Source organism: Pezoporus wallicus, unplaced genomic scaffold (assembly GCF_028554395.1).
Source record: "Pezoporus wallicus isolate ANWC-B61680 ecotype Strahan unplaced genomic scaffold, APGP_CSIRO_Pwel_v1 scaffold_3294, whole genome shotgun sequence".
Taxonomy (NCBI): Eukaryota; Metazoa; Chordata; class Aves; order Psittaciformes; family Psittacidae; genus Pezoporus; species Pezoporus wallicus.
In genome coordinates this window covers 16143567-16162224 of record NW_026635478.1, presented here as the reverse complement: position 1 = coordinate 16162224, position 18658 = coordinate 16143567, and the positions used below count along the sequence as shown (strand labels likewise).

Below are 18658 nucleotides of genomic sequence, written 5' to 3'. Positions count from 1 at the left end.
GGATAAAGAGCCCCTGACAATTGTGATTTTTATTTTTTTTTAAGGTTTTATTTTTCCTGTATTTTACCTTGGAAGAGCCGGAGATGCTGGCTTGGATTTTTCCTGCGTGCATCTGGAGGACATTGTGGTATTGTCAGGGATGCTTAATACAGCTCTTACATCTTAATTGGAAAATAATTGAATCTTTAATAAAGCCATCCTTTCTCAGAAGTGTTCATTAGCTCCTGAAGTTAAATAGGTGTTAGCTAGAGCAACTAACCAGTCTGAACCAGTCAGGCTAAGTCTTTCTTTTTTCCACTGCTCTATTTTATTCCTTCATATCACTGACATTTCACTGTTTCCCCAAGCCTCAGCCAGTCTTCTGGGGAATTACTTCACAAACACGCCTTCCTCCTACTGGTTTTGAACAGGGCAAGATGCAGAGGGAGCTGCATCTTTGGCCAGCTGATAACTCTTAGTTTAGGGGAGCCTCCACGGGATGCAGCTGGACCTGATACAAGTCTTCCCCTGGGAGGAGCAGGGCACCCAGCAATTCATACATGAGTATGCATTTGACCAGAAGTTGTGGCTGAGAGTGGCCTTTGGGCCGCTGTGGGCCAGTGGGATTACCTGAGAGAAGTGTGCTGTCCCTTTCCCTGCAGGCTCAGTGCTAGACTGAGTGAGGACCAAGCCCTTTATTGGGAAGACACTTTTGACCATACTTTGTGCGTGACAAAAGAGTAAACAGGGACACAAGCCAACAACCTTTTTCTTTTACAGGTCACTTTTACGTAAATCTGAGACATTTATCTAGGCAGAAGCAAATCTAATTGAATGAAGGGGGAGAATTAAACTGGCCACTGTGGCAGCTTTTCCTCAGAAAGAGATCTAGTGGGCTGAGAAATACAGGCACTTTCTGCTTTATTTACCTTGTAAATAAATAATCCAGTGAAGGTTATTGTAGGTGAGTAAATGGGAATAAATTAATCACTCATTATTTTCTCACTCTTTGACCAACTGTTCAGTTGCCAAATAACATACAGTTAAAATACAGTGTTATTTTCTTGTATCAGCCTTTGCACTAAAGAAGTCACTGAATAAAATAGTCACAGGTCTTTTTTCTCTCTCTCTCCTGGAATAGTTGCACATGTGATAAAGTCATTCTGCCCCATTCCACCCACATGTTTTGGAGGACAGTCAGGCAACAATGCTGCTTCTCCATGCTCTCCTGCCTGCTGCATTGCATAGTTATTGATGTCCATGCAAAAGGGGTCTGAAGCATTACTTGAGTGCTGCACTTCACACTTGTGGTGATATTGTATATCCTCTTTGAACAAGTGTAAGAGTTACTGATGCCAAACCTAAGCACTGGGGAAAGGTCCTTGTGACTTTGAACGTGGCAGGCCAAGTTCTGATTCAGATTCCTGCAGTGTAAATCCAGCATAGTCCCATTGCCTTTGGCAGGATTAGAACAGATTTACGCTGCTGTAATTCAAAGAGAAATTTGGCCTATTGCACTTTGCAAAGATCTTTCTTTCTACCCATCTCTAGTCTCTCCTTGGGAAGGCAGGATCTCCCACATCTGCCCTGTGTACCCCGCTGTTTCTCTTCTAAAGAGCGTTCAGGCTGCCCACAAGGAGCAGAAAGGTGGAAGCCTTATGAATGGAGACCTCTGTTTTATCCAACTCCCTCTTTTTGTGGTTTTGCAGAGAGGAGAAGCAGGTTACATACAAAGACCTGCAGTTTTAGGAAAGGCCAAAATTTATTTATTTATTTATTTATTAATACAAATTGAAAAGGCTGACCTCTAACAGCCTCTGATTCACAGGTGTGTAATCTTTAATGGACAGTATTTATTTGATGAATTGAATTAAAATATGGTAAAGAGTAAATATATTGATATTCTACTAAAAATACTGAAGTCAGCCTGGTAAGTCCTTAAGAAAAAATAATCTATTTTCCACAGAGGGCCTTGACAGAGGCTTTGCTTTCAGTGACTCTTAGTCATATTCTTTGCAGATGAGTTGTGTGACTGGGGTTTGATCCTGCAAGCATGGATTGCTTCTTCCAGCATCCCCTCAACACCCACAGCAGTCAGCTGCGTTTGAACTTGCTCAGCATTTCACAAGTTCATCCCTGCACTTATAGCTTTGTTATGCTCCCTGTGTGTTTGTGATCAGTAGTGCCAATGCAAACCTAAAAACACTACAAGCCACTAACGCCTTAGTGTGACAAATAAGCCCCTCTTCTCTGGAGGTTAATGCAAAAAAACTCCTCAGTCAAACCACTTTTCTTGGAGTAGCATGTGAAATTCTTTTACTTTCAGTGAGAGTTTTGTAAGTGTTTCTGGGAGGAGATTTGAGTCCATGTGTAAAAAAGGCTTTGCAATATACTGTGAAGCTGGTAAATTAAAACACGAAAGGGTAGGAAAAAAGAAAAAAAGAGCATTTCAAGCTTGAATTTTCTTTTCTCCTGTATATATATACAGAAATATTGTATAATGTGCACTATAGGCTGACTTCCTCTCAGTTAATGTCCATCTAGCAGTTTGCTACCTGCCAGCTGGAGATCTGGGCATTGTTACAACCAGTGGGGAGGGGGGAACCACCTGAGGACAGTTCACCCCACCCACCTCAGGGTGCCCTGAAATGCTCATAGGACAGTCTTGTCTCCCTCTGCCAAGTGCTGAAGAAGGCTGTACCCTGACTTGCTCATGGTGCCTCAAGTTAAATGCTATGAATCCTACTGCAAGCGAAACCTAGCAGGTGGAGGTATGTTGCTGGAAATGTAACATCTGGATTTCCTGATGGTTTTGTTCAAACTCATGCTTTTTAGTATTGCATTTGATTAAATTTTATGGATAATGTTTATATCTTCTGTTTTCCCCGTGTTTTGCTTTTTCCCTCTGAAAAATAAGTATACAGGAATTTGCATGTGTTTTTGCTGTCTCTCTCCTCGGTGCTGGTGTCCCTAATCCCACCTTCTTAGCTGTTACAAAGTGTTATGTTTAATCTTTGCCTAATTTGGCATCAGAAGAAAATGACCAGATGATCTGTGTGCACACTGTGACCTGGGTTTAGTTCCAGGAAAACAGTGAAGCGTAGACACACAATGTGCCTCACTTGAGCTCTGGAGAGACCACTTGGCTGAGGGAGAGTCTTGACATCACTGGTTCAGTCACTTTAGTCTCTGAATGTGCCAGCAGTGACACCAAACAGTGTGAACTGCAGCAGTCATTTTGTCCAGGCTGGGTGGCCTGGGAGTGATGGCTGAAGGGGGTCCAATAGCCGCTGTGACAGCTACTCTCAGAGGAACAAGGTCTGCAGCTGTGGGGCAGGGTAGAAACGTGATCACACTTTTTCAACCCTGCAAGGAAACACATGCCCTTGTTTTGGTAGTAATATCTTGAAAATGGGCTAGGATGATGGTGTTATGTCACCTGGACCTTTGATGAGAAAGGGATCACTGACGATCTGTGTTCTAATCTGAAATAGATGAGATGGAAAGAAATGTGCACCACGACCAATGCTAGGTTCTTGTGATCCAAGAGCTTTGCTAGTGGAAGCTTCCTAGTCTCTTCAGTTTGCCTGAAGTTGCCATAATGACCTTTCTTTTTACAGCTTTGTAATGCCTGATCTAAGGCATTAGTTTGCATTGTCCAGAGAAGTGCAATGCACTTGTGACTGGTGAGCATATCTGCTCCCCTTCTAGTATTTAAAATAAGTTCTCCTTTCTCAGTTGTTTTTTGAATGCAGAAATTCAATACGATCGCAGTAAGGAAATAGATGATGGATAAGAATGCTGTGTGTTAAGAGACTGATGGTGGAAGGAAACCTTCAAGGCTGCAAACCAAGCTTCCATTCAGATAAGCAGACAAACCAATACCTTGTGTTTGCAGACCTGAGACTGGAAATCAGGGCTGGGCTTTTCTTCATTATATGTTCAATAGTAGTTAAAATGACTTCTTACTAGAACTTGAAGTAGAGGAGCAGTTACAGAAAAGGAAATAGCAATAACAATATACATTCATAGGTATCTTAAGAGTGAATTGTTCATATTTAGGATGCTTATTGTGTTGGAAAAGATTTAGCTTTTTGCCTAAAAATGACCACACCATTCAGCTGGTTGGTCTGTTTTGTAATGAGAGACTATTTGTTTAAAAAAATAACAGGAAATCTCAACTTGTTGATAATGAAAACAGAAAAGGTAAGGGCAAAAAATGCCTCGGGTTCTCTTTATAGCACAGCTGGTGATCGTAGTTTTTGGTGGAACTGTCCCTCACTATTTCTCCACAGTCATATTATTTTGCCAAAGCTTCTTGTCCTGTGCAGCTTTACAATAACACAGTGGTGCCCAGGCAGCACCTAGGAAAAATATTGGAAGAAGAGGATGATTATGTTTACCCAGCTGAAAATAATTGTCCTCTATCTTTGCATCACTTGCTATTTTTTCCAGGGTTTCCCCACACAGGTTAGCCATACTGATGGACATAAAATGTTAGGAAAGAATAATCTGTTAAATTCGGTTGTGTCCATAATAAAATCTGTATGAAAGCTGCATGACACTGACCTGAAATCTAAAATCCCTGATCCATTCTAGGCCAGATTTTCCTTCCTTTTCTCACACAGCACAGAGGTGACTTTTCTGCTACTCTCTCCACTACCTTGCTCTTTCTTCCCCATTCACACCAAAGCTGCACCTCTACCTTTCCATCCCCACTTCATAAATCTCTGTCCCCTTTCTTTTGGTTTTCTGTCAAGGTTTCCAAGACATATTGTGTCTCTCTCAATGCTGAATGTAGCTGTGATCTCCGTGGTGCTGCAGCAATGGTATTCTTTGGTATTTTGATAGGGAGGAAGTCCAAACTTGGACAATAGGTGGAAAGCACCAGGAAAGAAAATTAACTGCTGGTCAGAGTGCAGCGAAGTGATGCTGCAGGTAGAGGGAAGCTAAAATGAGTTGGATAAGCTGAGCACCTAGATTCACACTGAAACCAGGACAAAGTCAAAGACACTGGGACAGTGCTGCTAAAAGCAGAAGATCTGTAATTAAAAGGAAAGCACTTTCACTCTCGGGTTTCCAGAGGTTAAATAATAGGGATGCATGGGGACTGCAAACCTCATTTTTTGGATGTAAATTTGTTTCATTTCCATTAGGGATGACATCTGAAGTTTTTAGAGTCCTTGTGTGAAGGAAAAAAGCAAAAGAAAAATTTCCCTTTGACTATGATTATATGAACTGAAGTGAAATAAATTCCAAACAAAATGCTGCTTAGAAGCAGGAAGGGGAAAAGACACATTTTGATCTACAGATGTTGAAAGAGTATGGTTCAATGCTGTCAGAAGATTTCTATCCCTTTTTTCCCTCCAAAGCAAAGCTGTATGCAGTTCATGTAATTTCACAAAGCATTTTCATTCCTCTGAAACGACATTTGATGATAGTAGTAGTTTAAATGTTCTTAGACTAATCTAGTGGTTAACAAAGATGAATTTGATTTGAAAAAAAAAAATATCAGCAGTTTCCCTGCAAGCTTTTAATAATTTTATTGAGGACATGATTAATACACTTCTGCTTTTGGTACTCAATTTCATCTTGCTGCCAAATGAAAGTGCTGTGTTGCTTACCAATAGTGAACTAAATATCACGTGTTCTGAAACTACAAGTCTGCTGCAAAAGTTGGGGAGGGAGAAGAAAGGTGGGTCACAGAGATACAAACAATGAAAGCCAGTATTGTATGTCAATGTTGTTTTTTCCCATAACAACAGGCCAGGTGGATCTGTAATTTGGGTTTACATCTCTATCTAATCCACCCAAACAAAATGACATTTTTTCATATAAAGAAAAGGAATATAGGTAGCATATTTGTGTGGATTTTAATTATCATCTGAGAATTTCCCTAGAACAATTTTTATTACTTTACAAATGAATTACAGCACTTAAAATCCCTCAGATATTAGGAAACCTTGAAATGAACTTCTAAGAGCTTTAACCTCTCCCCAGGGCCATTAAATCCATCAGTGTTAGTTCTCATTTTATAAACAAGAGCTCAAGTGCTTTCATCAATATTATTTCAATTAAAAAAAAAAGACTTCAAAGAAATATTTTATTTCTTTTATTAAATATCCTATCAAAATAGTCTGCTTTTAAACTTGTGAAGTTTTCCTCTACTTTATCTCCCATTTTTTTTTTGGAGGAAATCCATTTCAAAGCCTTAACTTTTTGGGGGGTATTGTTTTCAAGAGTCACAAGAGAAAATAAGGAGTTTGATTTTCCCCCTACATACTCCACTTAAAAAAAAAAGAAAAAAAATAATCTGGGAACTTTCCCTGAAATATCCCCATCCAGTAGTTTCTACTTGATGCACTTTATATCTGCCCTGAGCCTTGGAAATAAAAAGCCTTGGAGACCTGAAGCCCGAAGGCACCCTCTGAGCTTGAGTGTCTCAGTGTTGGGGAAGAGAAAACCTGGAGGGACCCTGGTGAGGCTGCCAATGTATCCTGGGTGCTTTTGGGCGGCAGCAGCGCTGGGGCAGGGATAGGATGCTGAAGGAGAAGATGATTACACAGAGGCATGGTTGTCTTCCCTTGATACAAGTGGTCCCAGACCCACCACCAAGCAAAACTGAAGTCTGATTCCTTTACATCAGCCTTCTGTAGCTATTTATAAGCTACTTTATTTTGGGCCATAGAATTCTTTTTCCAGTAGTACTGAGCATTAGTTTTCTTCTCTTGTTATAGTGATGTTTTCTTTCGAGTGACAGAAGACCTTTCCTTGCCTAGCTCTGAATGTAACTGCTACAACATACCTGAGGGAAAGAGAAGCTGAATTAACTTCTTTCCAACTAATGTTTAAATGCGGTGTTGCCATTGTCTGCCTGGGAATAGAAGTATTGCAATATCTGTGAGGAAAAGACTGATTTCCACCCAGCTTGGACCTGGCAAGTAATGAGGCTTTTGTGAAGTCCTTTCTTGCTAGATTTCTAACTTTGATATTCACACTAATGATGTGTTGTTAGATCTCAAAATCTGTGAGCACTTATCTAAATAAAACCTGGGAGCTTGATGAGATCTGACCCATAGTTATTTATAATCATCATTATAACAAAAAAAAACAACACAAAAGTTTTAAATCAATTTGTGCCATCCCCATCCAGACAAGGAGATTAGTTTCTTCATTCTAGAGCAGGCAGTCCTTTATTACAACCCGAAGCAGTTACTTGTCTCACAAAATCTAAATTAATTACACTCAAATTTGTCCCTACCCTAAACTGGCCTCAAATGAAATTGAAAACACAGAGTGTGAAATTGCCCAATGCTGCTGCTTTAGATCTGCATGTCATTCCCCAGTAACTACAGGACAGAGAGAAACAATTCTTCCCAGGGAATCTCTTACTCTCTTTGCCTTTTATTTGCCTCATTAACCAAGTTTGGAGGGGATGGATTATGAAGGAAGTTAAGGGAATTACATATACGCAAGCTGGAAAAAAACAGGGTATAGATAAAGATGTAATTGTAGTCTGTGACTGTTAAGGGTCTGGACGAACTGATATATGAAGACAGAGTGAAACAGCTGTATATGTGTATTGTAGCTTGGCTGAACAATGAGTCAGGATGTGATTTATACACACAGTGAATAGAAGTAGACTGAGATTAGAGAAAATAATGCTTGGTGTAGCTGCCAGAAGTCGAAGTAGGAGAGACAGGATAAAGTTGAGAAAATATATTAAATAATATGTTGTGATATGTTAAATGACAATATTAAATGATACTTTAGTGTATCAAGAAAAAATTCAGGCACTGAGTTTTATCAGGATGTGCTCTAGTCTCTTTAGGGAAGAGCATGGAAAACATTTTGCTGTTTTTAAGCAGGACTGAACCAAATACTGGAGAATGTTATGTTGCTGGAGTGGAGGAGAAAGAGAATGAACAAGATGAGACAGAGGAAAGAAAACAGAATCTAGGGTAGTGGGAGGAAAAACAATAAAGAGAGTAAGTTCTGAAGGTGGCTGAGAAAAACCCCAAGCAAAACCTATAGGCTCTGTTGAGGCATTTTTTCTCTGTGCTTTGGCAATAGCTTCTGGCTGCGCATCTGTGAGGCTCCTGATAATAACAATATACATATGTTTCAGAGGAAGAGGGGAAGAAGGAATGATGTGGAGAGTCTAAAGGCAGGCAGGAAAAAAGCAAGAAAGGCAAGCACACATAGTGAGGAGGACTGATCTACAGGGTGCCAAGCAAGTCTACTAGAACGGAGTCCACACTGCAGCTCAGCTATAAAACATGACTTTAAGGCAGTTGCTCAACTTCTGTCTACAGCAATTTGCCCTTTGCAAGAAGACTATAACAATGTTTGTGTAAAGTGCTTTGAGCTCTACAAAACGCAAAGGCTACCTAATTGCTAGGGAGCAATTAACAGATTTTTCTAGCTGAAGGAAATACAATGCTTGATATGAAAATGTGGACTCTAGAAGGATAAGCTGTAACCCCTATTAGAGGTGGTTGAATAGCTGCAGCATACAGGAGAACTTTTTGTATTCAGGGCTGATAGTACCGTCTATTGTAAGCTTGCCCAGCATTTCCCATTATAAGATCCTCTTGGGGGTTTCCTGTAACTTTGCCAGGCCATGACGGTTTGTGCAAAGTTTCCTATGCCAGGTGTATGCCTCAAGCTGATGGATTTATTTCACTATTTATTTGGAAAATAAAACAGCTCTCTCTGAAAATATGGCACGGGATGATATGTGATTTACCTGTGTAAATGTGCTGGCACATTTTCTTCCAAAGGTTCTGCCTGCCCACCACAGGTCCTCAGAGCAAATGCACAGGTTTGGTGCAGGTGTCTTACAAGGGAGGACTTTTAACCAGAAATGTGCTGGTTGCCCCAAGTTTGGCCTTGTTATAAGCATGATAAACTGTGTATGTTCACCAGTCTTTTTAGGTGTCTGTCACATGTCTCTAAAGATCTTGTCCTTGCAAACTGTGCTTCAAAATTGCACCTGGATCTTGGGGACTGCACAGGTCAAGCTGGGGCTGGAGCTCTCCTGTGAGGTCCTGGTGGGATCCAGACAGGAGAAATGTGCAGCGTGGGATCTGGACTGCGACAGGGCGAGTTTGGGAGGCATGCAGGGGGTCACAGAGAGCCAGTGCAGAGCAGGAGCATCTGAAAGAGATCCTGAAACAAGGAGACGGGCAGGCGGGTTGAAAAAGGTGGAAAACAGGATGGGGAACAGGAAAAGGCAGAGAAGAAAGAGGAGGAGATGTGATTGCCCAGGTGATGCTGCCCAAGTTGCCATTGAAGCGCAAAACCTGTCAGGGGAAAACTGAGGAGAGCAGGGCTTGGCTGAGGTAGGGCACAGGGCAATGGCATCATCAGCCATGCTTTCCCTGTGAGTGCTGCCTGACCTTCAGTTAGACAGGAATGTTTCCTCCTTGCTCTGCACTGAGCCACAAAGGGAGTCAGAAATGGTTCCTTGAGGGGGACAGGGACACTGTCATCAGTGCTCCCCCTGAGGGAAGGCCACCAGGTCTCCCAAAGTGTGCATGGGGCTGACTTGGCTGCTCCCCTCCTTAGCCAATACAGCCTGTGCTAGGGCCCCAGGCCTGGTGGGGAGAGGGAAAAGTTCCTGGGAGGAGGGGGCAAGACCCCACAGCCTCCACCAGCTGCTTGGTTTGGGGCCAGTGTGGTCACTGCTGAGGCTCTGCACTGGAGGGCACAGATGGGAGCCTTTGGGAGGATACTCTGTGATAGAGCTGCTGACTCCTCAAGGTGTGTGCTCACGCAGTGCAGTGCTTTGTCCTGGCTCTTGCTCCAGAGCTTGCTTTGCTGCTCCCTTTCTGCAGAGGCAGAGCTGTGTCCTTACTCTCCCTCCCCAGCTTGCTGCAGCAGTATGGAAGTGTAGGATGAAAAGCCATGTGGCGTGGCTCTGCCATGGGGCTGGGCAGTGTGTTCACTGGGCTGCCACCCTTGCTGGATCTCAAATACTGCTCCATGCCTGCTCCCCTTCCCCTCCTTTCACTTCTCGCTGTTCTCTTCCTCTCACCCTCTGCTGCCTGTCACTCAACCCATTTCTTAATTATTGTTTGCACTGTGTTTTGAAAATGTGGTGTGCTGTATAAATGCTAAGTGTTTTTATTATTATTTCTGCTTTTTCATTTGCATCCCTCACCTTGTCTTCTCTCTCTATTGTGGCTTCCAGAGAGAATGTGTGGGCTTACATTATTTATAGCTGTGTGAGAGTAATTACAGAAGTGATTTAATTGCCCAGTTAATACCGTTCTCTACATCACCAGCTTGCTGGTGATCCTCTCACCACAGCTAAACATGAAGTTTAGTGTTGTCTATTCCATATCATGGTTGAGCAGCTATAGGAGGTGAAGCTTGAGAGAAAGGTTTGTGACAGACTTGTAAGTTGCTTGTTACTCCCCCTGGGCTAAGGGACGAGCCTGAGGGGACCTAGCCAGGGGTAAAGTGGTGTCACCTCAGCTGGGGCAGAACTGCCTGTGAGGATGTTGTGTGTTGTGAGGGTTCATAGCTCCTGGCTAATGGGGACTTCCCCCAACAGAAGCCTACTTGAGCTAAAGTTTATTATTTGGTGTGCTGCATTAGCCAGCTCTTCACGTTTATCAAAGCTCAGAGATCTGGAAGGATTTTATTGTCTTAACTTCTACTTAAGCCTAACAAATCATAGGGTTCACACATCTGCATGGTCTGAGTGTGAGGTAATACTACTATCTCCAGAAATGTTCATCCTTGCAAGTGGCTGCATGTAGCTCTCACCCTCTTGAAATAAATGAATTTTCCTTCTGAAGTGGATGTCCTCCTCTTGCTGAGACTCCCCTCATTGGAAATATAGTTTTTCCATCACGTTCAGTTCATGAAGACTTGTGGGGAGCAGGAAATCTCCCGTTGCTGGTGAAGTATGGAAGGAGGTTGAGAGAGGAAAGGACTTTCCTTGAGACAACACATTGAACTGATAGTTACCAATACCATTTAGTTATCTACTAGAGAAAGTTAAAAACAAAATTCAAACCACCTAGTGAGCTCAGGAGAAATGTAAGGAAGACAATCCTTTTCTGAAGGTACTATAGATAAAAAGGAGGGGTCAATGGATCCTTAATAAAGGAAACAGTTTGGGAAGCGGAGAGGCTCTTGTTGGATAGTGGCGCATTTGTTAGATAATGATGTATGGAGACAGCATCTCTCAGAAAGTGCCTCCCTTCTGTGTCTCCAAGTTGCCTGGCTCCATTTGGGCCCCTCCAGGGCCCTGGCTATGGGCCAGGCTCAGCCTGTTCCTTGGTGTGGGCAGCAGGAGGGTTGGGAGCAGGTGGCATCAAGGCTGGTAGAGTGGAGTGCCTTTTCCATGTGGCATTGCATGCCAAGCTGCCAGGCGCAGGACACCTGGTAGCTGAATGGGCTCTGCCCACCTCCCAGAGAGTGGTGGCAATTGAAGAAGTAGGCATAAGTATTTTGGAGTATGAACAGTGATTATAGATGCCATTTTTTTCCCCTGACATCCAGCAAGAGGCAGGTTAGGGCAGCCCAAAATTGAAAAAAGGCTGGGTATCTCCACTTTCTGAAAGTTGGGCCTTTCATGTTTATCTCTGAATGGACACCCAGAGTCTCTTACCACTTTTGCAGATCCACACCAGAGGCTTTTCTGCCCCTAGTCTGGCACTGAAAGTGAATTTTATCACCTGACATTGGAACAGTTTGTTGAAAAGACAGTGAGTGGAAGGGTGATGGAACCCTTGTTTTGTCAGCTCCCAAATGAATGAATCCTGTTTTCAGCAGATTCACATCTCATGGTTGACTCTTTAAATGAATTATATACTAAGACTGTAATGTGAGCTCAACTTAGTAGACACCAGAGAGTCCACAGAGGAGAGAACCTGAGCTGGGTGAAGAGATTTCGGAAGAGCTGAACTTATCCTTCCCCCAGTGGTGAGGACCAGGGGCACTAAAAGTATCTAATTTCTCCACCCACCACATTGCTTCAACTGGAAGATGTTCAGTCCAAATAAGTGGGTGTGCAGCTTCAAGTTTTCAGGAGCTGACTACACCACCCTCTACAACAATCCCATTCCTCCCCAGGTCTCCTATTGCTTTTCTTCCAGTTTCCACTGTGTTTTTTTATACCCACTGGCTGGGCAAAAGGGAGATCTACTGTTGTGTCCCAGGGGTTCTGTTTATAGGGGCTGCCCACTACAGGCATGTTGCCATGGCAGGATGAAGTTTATTTGATTGCCTAGTGAGGCTTTAACTGTGAATGAGTAAATCATATGCACTGCTGTGGGGCCAGAGAAAGGACTGCATGCATTTGTAGGCTGTATTTTATACAGCGCTGTAAGAATTTAATTCTCCTCAAGTCCTCTGCCCCTTTATCAAATCAGGTGGAAATTGGCCAGCGGGTTCAAGAGTTACTGGGAAGCCTGACTCACATACGCACGAACACACATGCATCAGGTTTGCAAGAGCTCGTTTCCTAAAGAAAACAAGCCACAATTGCATGCAGAAGATGGCCAAAGCCTCTGGAACGTCTTGGGAACTGTGATTTCTGCACACGTGACCCATGCACAGTGTGTCACAAACATGCTTACAGCATGCTCTCCTTCCCTGCCACATGCTCCCATGGTGACTCACTCTGATTCACCCCAGTGCTGTCCTGCTTTGTGATTCGCATACGAGCATCTAATGTGAGTGAGTGGCACTGTCTCTCAGGGTTGGACGCTTGGTTCACACTTGTGCTCTGTGCACATGTGCGCGCTTGGTGACTTATGCTACCGCACCAAGACGGCTTGGATTGCAGCAGCGAAAGAGACATAGTCATGAACAGGAGTTTTCTCAGTGTCACATGCTCATGTCGTTTAGCTCTTGAAGGAGAACATGGGGCAAGGCTTGGAGATTTTAATATTTCTATCCAAAACCAGACCTCTTGAGAAAAGAAATTGGCCTGATGACAGCAACAATAATTGGATTATTCCACTGGATTATTCCACTGGTATCCTCTGTGCCTTTTACTATATTTTCAATGCAGAGACTTAAAAATTGCACTTAAAATGTGAATTGTACCTTAGTTTTCTTCAGAACTGTCAAGCAGACATCTGTTTTCTGCCTCATTTTTTTTCTGCCTTTGGGCTGGCTGAGCTTTCTGTCTAGTTTTATTCTTAGCCTTGTGGCAAGTCTGCAGCAAACTATAGTGGTTTGGGTTCCTCAGGTGGCATACTGATCAGATCAGGCATACTCTAACCGGTGGGTACCTTCAGTTGGACAGAGGATGAACCAGGCAGCCTTCTCTCTCTGCTTGTTTTGGTCATATGACAGACTCCCTAAACTCATGGCACCTCCATCTCTTTTGTTTTAAAAGTCTCTGATTATCTTTTGGTAAACTTTTGCATATTTGGAATCTGTCAGGTGAGTTTGCTGCACATTGAGCATATCAAAATATTTGCTACAGCCATTAACTGGCCAGAGAAGTAATTTTTTTTGCTAGTCAGTTCCTTAATTTAGATTTAATAAGTCACTTTGTGCTCCATTAATTAGGCCTTCATGCAAAATGTTTAATGCCAAAGCGTGCTTGCCTGCAGATGGTGGAACAGCTTCATTTAGAGGGTGGTTAGAGACCTCACTTGGCTGCGCTGTTCCTCATGCCCATGATCTGTTCTCCCACAATGAGCCATGCTGCTGTTAACCTTCCCTATCTCTATGTCCTGGTGTGAGGCCATGGGGCTCATATTCACAAGGGCTCGCCCCAGCTGTTCTCTCTGTCTGTTCCCTCTGCCCTTGCCTGGGCTCCCTTAGAAGATTTAGCGCATACATGTGGCTTTTAAGTTTCGTCTTCTGTTTAATCGTTATAAACTGAAGCTGTGGCTGGCAGATTTCTCACCAGAGGCAAAACAGGCTGACAAAAACATGCTGTGATACTGACCACTGGGAGGAGAAATGGAGGTTGTGAGTGGTATTTGTCTCCTGCTGTGCTTTGGTCACATTTCTGTTGACAGTGTCGCGCACCGGTCACTGTACTGGTCCAGCAGTGTTACTCTAGATAGAGACATGCCTGTAATAATACTCAGTAATACACAGTACAAGCTGTGAGGAAGCATTTTGTGCTTCCACAGTGCCAGTAGCCAGCCAGCAGCTCCTGCCGTGCTGCTGCTATAAAATAAACAGATTTCTCAAATCAAACATCAATGGCTTTTTTTTTGTTTGGTAGTAGGAGAGTGAGTTTAGTTTTTCTGTTTCCTCCTGTCCTGGTTTAATCTAGATTGCAAGGATTTTATTGCTTGGCATATTTGGGTTTCTGTAGCCAGGGAGAAGTGGTTTTGTGTGGGAATTGGTAACGTGGAAGAGGTGTGTCGTGTCTCTGTGTAACCATGCCCATGCAGAAATGTCCTGTCATTCTCTGCGCTGCATGCATCCCAGCTATCAAGGAATCCTTTTGGCTGGCATTTTGCTGTTGCTTGATGTATAAATTGGATAAGAAAATGAGGTAACATGAAAAGGTTAGACTGAAGTTGACACAGATCTTGTTGTGACAATTTTTCTCTTTGCACTTAGGAATCTGTAGGGGATGGTCCTCTGGGAACTCATCTCCTGGAATTTGTTCCTTCAGTTACAAGGAGGGAACCTCTAGAGGATAAAATCATATTCTGATGTTCCTTCCTTGCTGCTCATCTGGCCTTGTTATTTTTGCCCTGGTCCACCTCCATGTGCTAAGCACACTTTGGGGGGTAGCCCCTGCAGATGGGTGGGACTTCTTGTGGAGGCTGAGAAAAGGTGGTAGAACTGTGCCAGGGTAAGAAAAGAATGAGGAGGCCTGCTGAATGGAGGTGTTTAATAAGACACAGAAGTGTGGATGAAGGGCTCAAGGTACCCCAGGAGTGAAGTGTGGAAGGAGGCAGGGATGTGGAAAGAGTAGGTTTGACAAGATGTTCAGAGTAATTCATAGACTAAAGTGGCAGAAAGGTCTCAGGGTGAGATCAGATAATTAACGACTGCAGGGACGCATCTTCCTCTCTCAGCCAGCAATACGTGCATTGTGTGACTTCTAGTAAGTATATCTCTCCCACCACTTCTTTTGCTTACCCCATGGCCACATGTGCTCAGCAGCCCTCAGCTTTCCTGAAAAGATCCTTTATGTGCCTGTTAAACACCAGAGACCATATGCTGGAATGGCTGCTGGCTACTGTCACCCTGTATTGTGTTGCCACCTCCTTGGTGAAATGTGCTGCCACTGTACTGTTGCCATGTTGTTTGCCATGCATTCCCAATTTCTGCCTTGTCCTGGGAGGTCTTTGTAGGGGGCTTTGAAGAAAGGAACGGGGGCTCTAGTTGCCTTTAGTTCCCATGTTGCATCGGAGGCAGGATCTGGCCCCGCTGCTGGTGAGCACTAGGCTGGGGAGGGAAGGCAGTGCAGTGAAGAGTGACTCATTCTCCAGAAATGAAGCAAATGCACAAAAATGTGTCTGCACCTAAAGATGGGGGGAAAAAATACAACTTAAGACTCAAAGGGTTCATTTTAGTTGCCCAAGTCCCCCCAGAGGAAAACTCATTGCTACCAGATACTTTCCCTTACACAGCCCCATAATTTCTTTTCCCCTTAGTATTTTCTCTTAATGGTTGAACCATTTAACACCACATACAAACTCAGATCTGGCTGCTCTGGGGTGATTCTGGGTTGCCATGGCAATGATGCCTGTCTTTCCAAATTAGGACATTTTTCCTGCTGCCTTTTTTATGCGAGGCGTTCTCTCATCTCTTACTCTCCCTTGATGTCTGAAGTGAAGAGTGCTGCCTCCTCTCTCGCATGCTCTCTGAAAAGGATCAGGCTCTGCACATCTGAATTAATTCCTCTGAAGCCCGTGCCAGGTTGTCATGTGCCAGCTCAGCGAGGACCAAATTTGTGCTCCTCAATGAACCCGCCACAGGATCAGAGCAAAGAGGGGTAGGAGAGATGTAAAGGTGATGAGGTTAGTGAGGATGGTAGCGTGGGACCGAGGCATGCTTATTCCCTGCTTGGGGAATTGCCTCATCTTTGCCTGTGTGCCGTCTGGAGGTGGGTGTTGGGGCGAGAGCTGCTTAGCTTGAAATATTTCATAGGACTAGAAAAGCTAGTCAAAGAAATGTGAACATGAATGTATTGGCATGCAAAAATCTCTCAGACAGCTCTGGCTCCCCAAGGTCCAGTCCTCTCTGGGGCAGGCACCTGCAGTGAAACCACAGGAGTCTCTTTGGGGTGTTGTACTGCTGGGCCTTGTCCCCTGGGTACACTGAGCTGTGCCTGGTATGTGTCAGTGTGCTCAAGCAGACAAGTGTCCTCATACCACTTCTGCAGCAGTATATTCCCCTCGTTGGCTTGGGACTTGGTGTAAGTCAGACTCACCTCAGTTTTATTCTGGCTGCTGGCAGGATCCATGGCCCCAGTGGCAGCTGGGATTAGAGTGACACAGAGACGCCCCTGACCAAACTGTCTTCCCTGGGTTATGCCTCTGACCCAGGGGAGTAGGAAAAGAAAGGAGCTGGCACAGGCAACACTAGAAACTTGCAGAAATGGAGGCATGCCTGTTGTGGGCAGGTCTGGGTGGCTGAGTAATGCCAGGGGCTAGGAGTGGATCTGCTATCCCGGAGGAGTTTCATCATGCCTGTGTGAGGTGATGAGTGGCAGAGCAGCATGGTCCAGCATTTTTTACCCATTAGGGCAGAAATGAAAAGGTGATGTGGTGAGGTTTCCTTGCTCATTCTTCTGCTGGCCAAATGGGCTATTAACCCAAGACCAGTTTTTAACCTTGTGATATATTTTGGGACTTTCACGTATAGCAGAGGGCAGAAAATCAGGGGACAGTAAAAGTCGTGGATTGTAAATGTTTGGAGTGGAGATGAAGGTGTAAAATTTGGTTGAGAAGATGATTGGCCTCAAAGCCTGTTCTATTCTGGCCATGGTATGGCGTTGCTATTTTTCATAAAAGATGCTTTAGAGCTGGGGGCAATTGGCTGTGAAGAGAGTAGCAGAGTGATGTGCCATCACTGAAGTCCTTGGGCTCAATCCCAGGTGCTCTGCGCCTTTGGCTGCCGTGTGACGGCATTAATGTCCTGCTGGGTTGATGGGGTGGTCAGGCACATTCCCCTTTTTTCCAGAAAGCCAAGAGTCTTGATTTTGTTGAATGATACAGCATTTAAATAAAAATAGGTGTGTGGACTTGTAAATTGGTTTGACTTTGCTATACTATCCCAGCAGACCTGATGTTGTCCAGTAAATGTTAATTTAGAAAACTTTTTGTAATGTTGTGTGAACTAGTTTAGATCAAAAGCTGATTTAGCCCAGTATTCTGCAGCCAACAGGAGCTGATAGAGGATCAGTTAGCTATACTTCCTCAGAATATTTTCCAAGAGCATCCTGTGAGTTATGGCTCAGGACTTCCTAAGCTAGTCAGCATATCTTTGTGTTTAGTAATGCTGGATGTTTTTTTTTTTCTTCCATATACTTACCCACATGCAAATTTTGGCATTTGTGAACTCGTGAACATTTTTAGCATCCAAGAGACAAGGACTTTTGCCACATAACTGCTCATTGGGTGAAGAAGTTCTCCTTTGTTGGGAGCTTACCACTTGGCATTCTCTTTTGATAATCTGTCATTCTTTTACTGGAAAAAAAAAATAGCTAACAATTATTCCCTCTTCAACATCTATATCCAGCCCAAAATCTTAGAGGTCCTTACCATATTCCCCCCAGCTGTCAATTTTCCGCAGGGGACTTGTAATTTATTTAGTTGATTCTCAGGAAGACCTTTCCAGTTGTGTAATCCATTCTCCTACCTTTTTTGCCTCTTCTACATCCCTCTGGGGGAGGAATTCAACAGAGATTCTCCAGTGGAAACAAGGAAGATCTGAAGTCAGTGGGTATTACTTGCAGTGTCTAACTGGGCTGGCCATGACACAGATACAGCATGCCCTGTGGTGTCCTGAGGGAGTGGTTTTGGGTCTGCCCTCTGAGATGTGGGTAAGAGGTGTAGGTGTCCAGCACTGTTTGAAGGGCAGTTAGAAAGATGATGGAACCAAAATGTAGTGCCAGACAGAGTAATGAGAGGCCGTAGTATCACCTTGGATATCAGGAAGAATTTTCCAGTAAGATGGTAGTGCAGTACTGAAACAAGGGCCCTGAGGTAAGCCACAGTTGACTGGGTCCAGTGTTGGTGATGGTGTTGTTGCAATGGGATCTTTCAAAGCCCTGTCCTGCCAGCGTTTCTGTGATGGCATGAAGCGTCATTAAGGTCCCTCAGAAATGATACATGAGCCTGAGGTACAGAAACTTTCTAGAATTGTCCTTATTGTACAAAACCTCTTTGTGACTTTTTTCCCCTACGATTTTAGTCTATACTGACATTGATCTATTTATTTTTTTTTTCTTTTGCTGTATCCCTCTAGCAAGCACACTGCAAGCTTTTGGGCTGTGATGCTGAGTAGGAGGGTGTTTAGCACTCTGTGGTCTAGGAGTGGATCCTTTATACCTCCTGTAGAAGCGTCCTGATGTTACTATCAGCCTCCTGTCTGTGGCATGCCAGCACTGTCTGCCCAGCTTCATGGGGATGCTTGAGCAGGCTCCCGCTAACAGACAGCAAGGTGGTGGGGCATGGCTTAGAGTGAGCTTGGTTTGCTGAACAGAGCAGCAGCTGGGTCACAGGGGGGA

At 43.8% G+C, this 18658-nt stretch overlaps 1 protein-coding gene across 2 annotated transcripts in view; it reads left to right on the top strand.

Moving 5' to 3' along the window:
• The window catches only part of GRIN2B (glutamate ionotropic receptor NMDA type subunit 2B), a 215337-nt gene that overhangs the window by 48565 nt on the left and 148114 nt on the right, over window positions 1–18658 (top strand). The window lies entirely within an intron of this gene.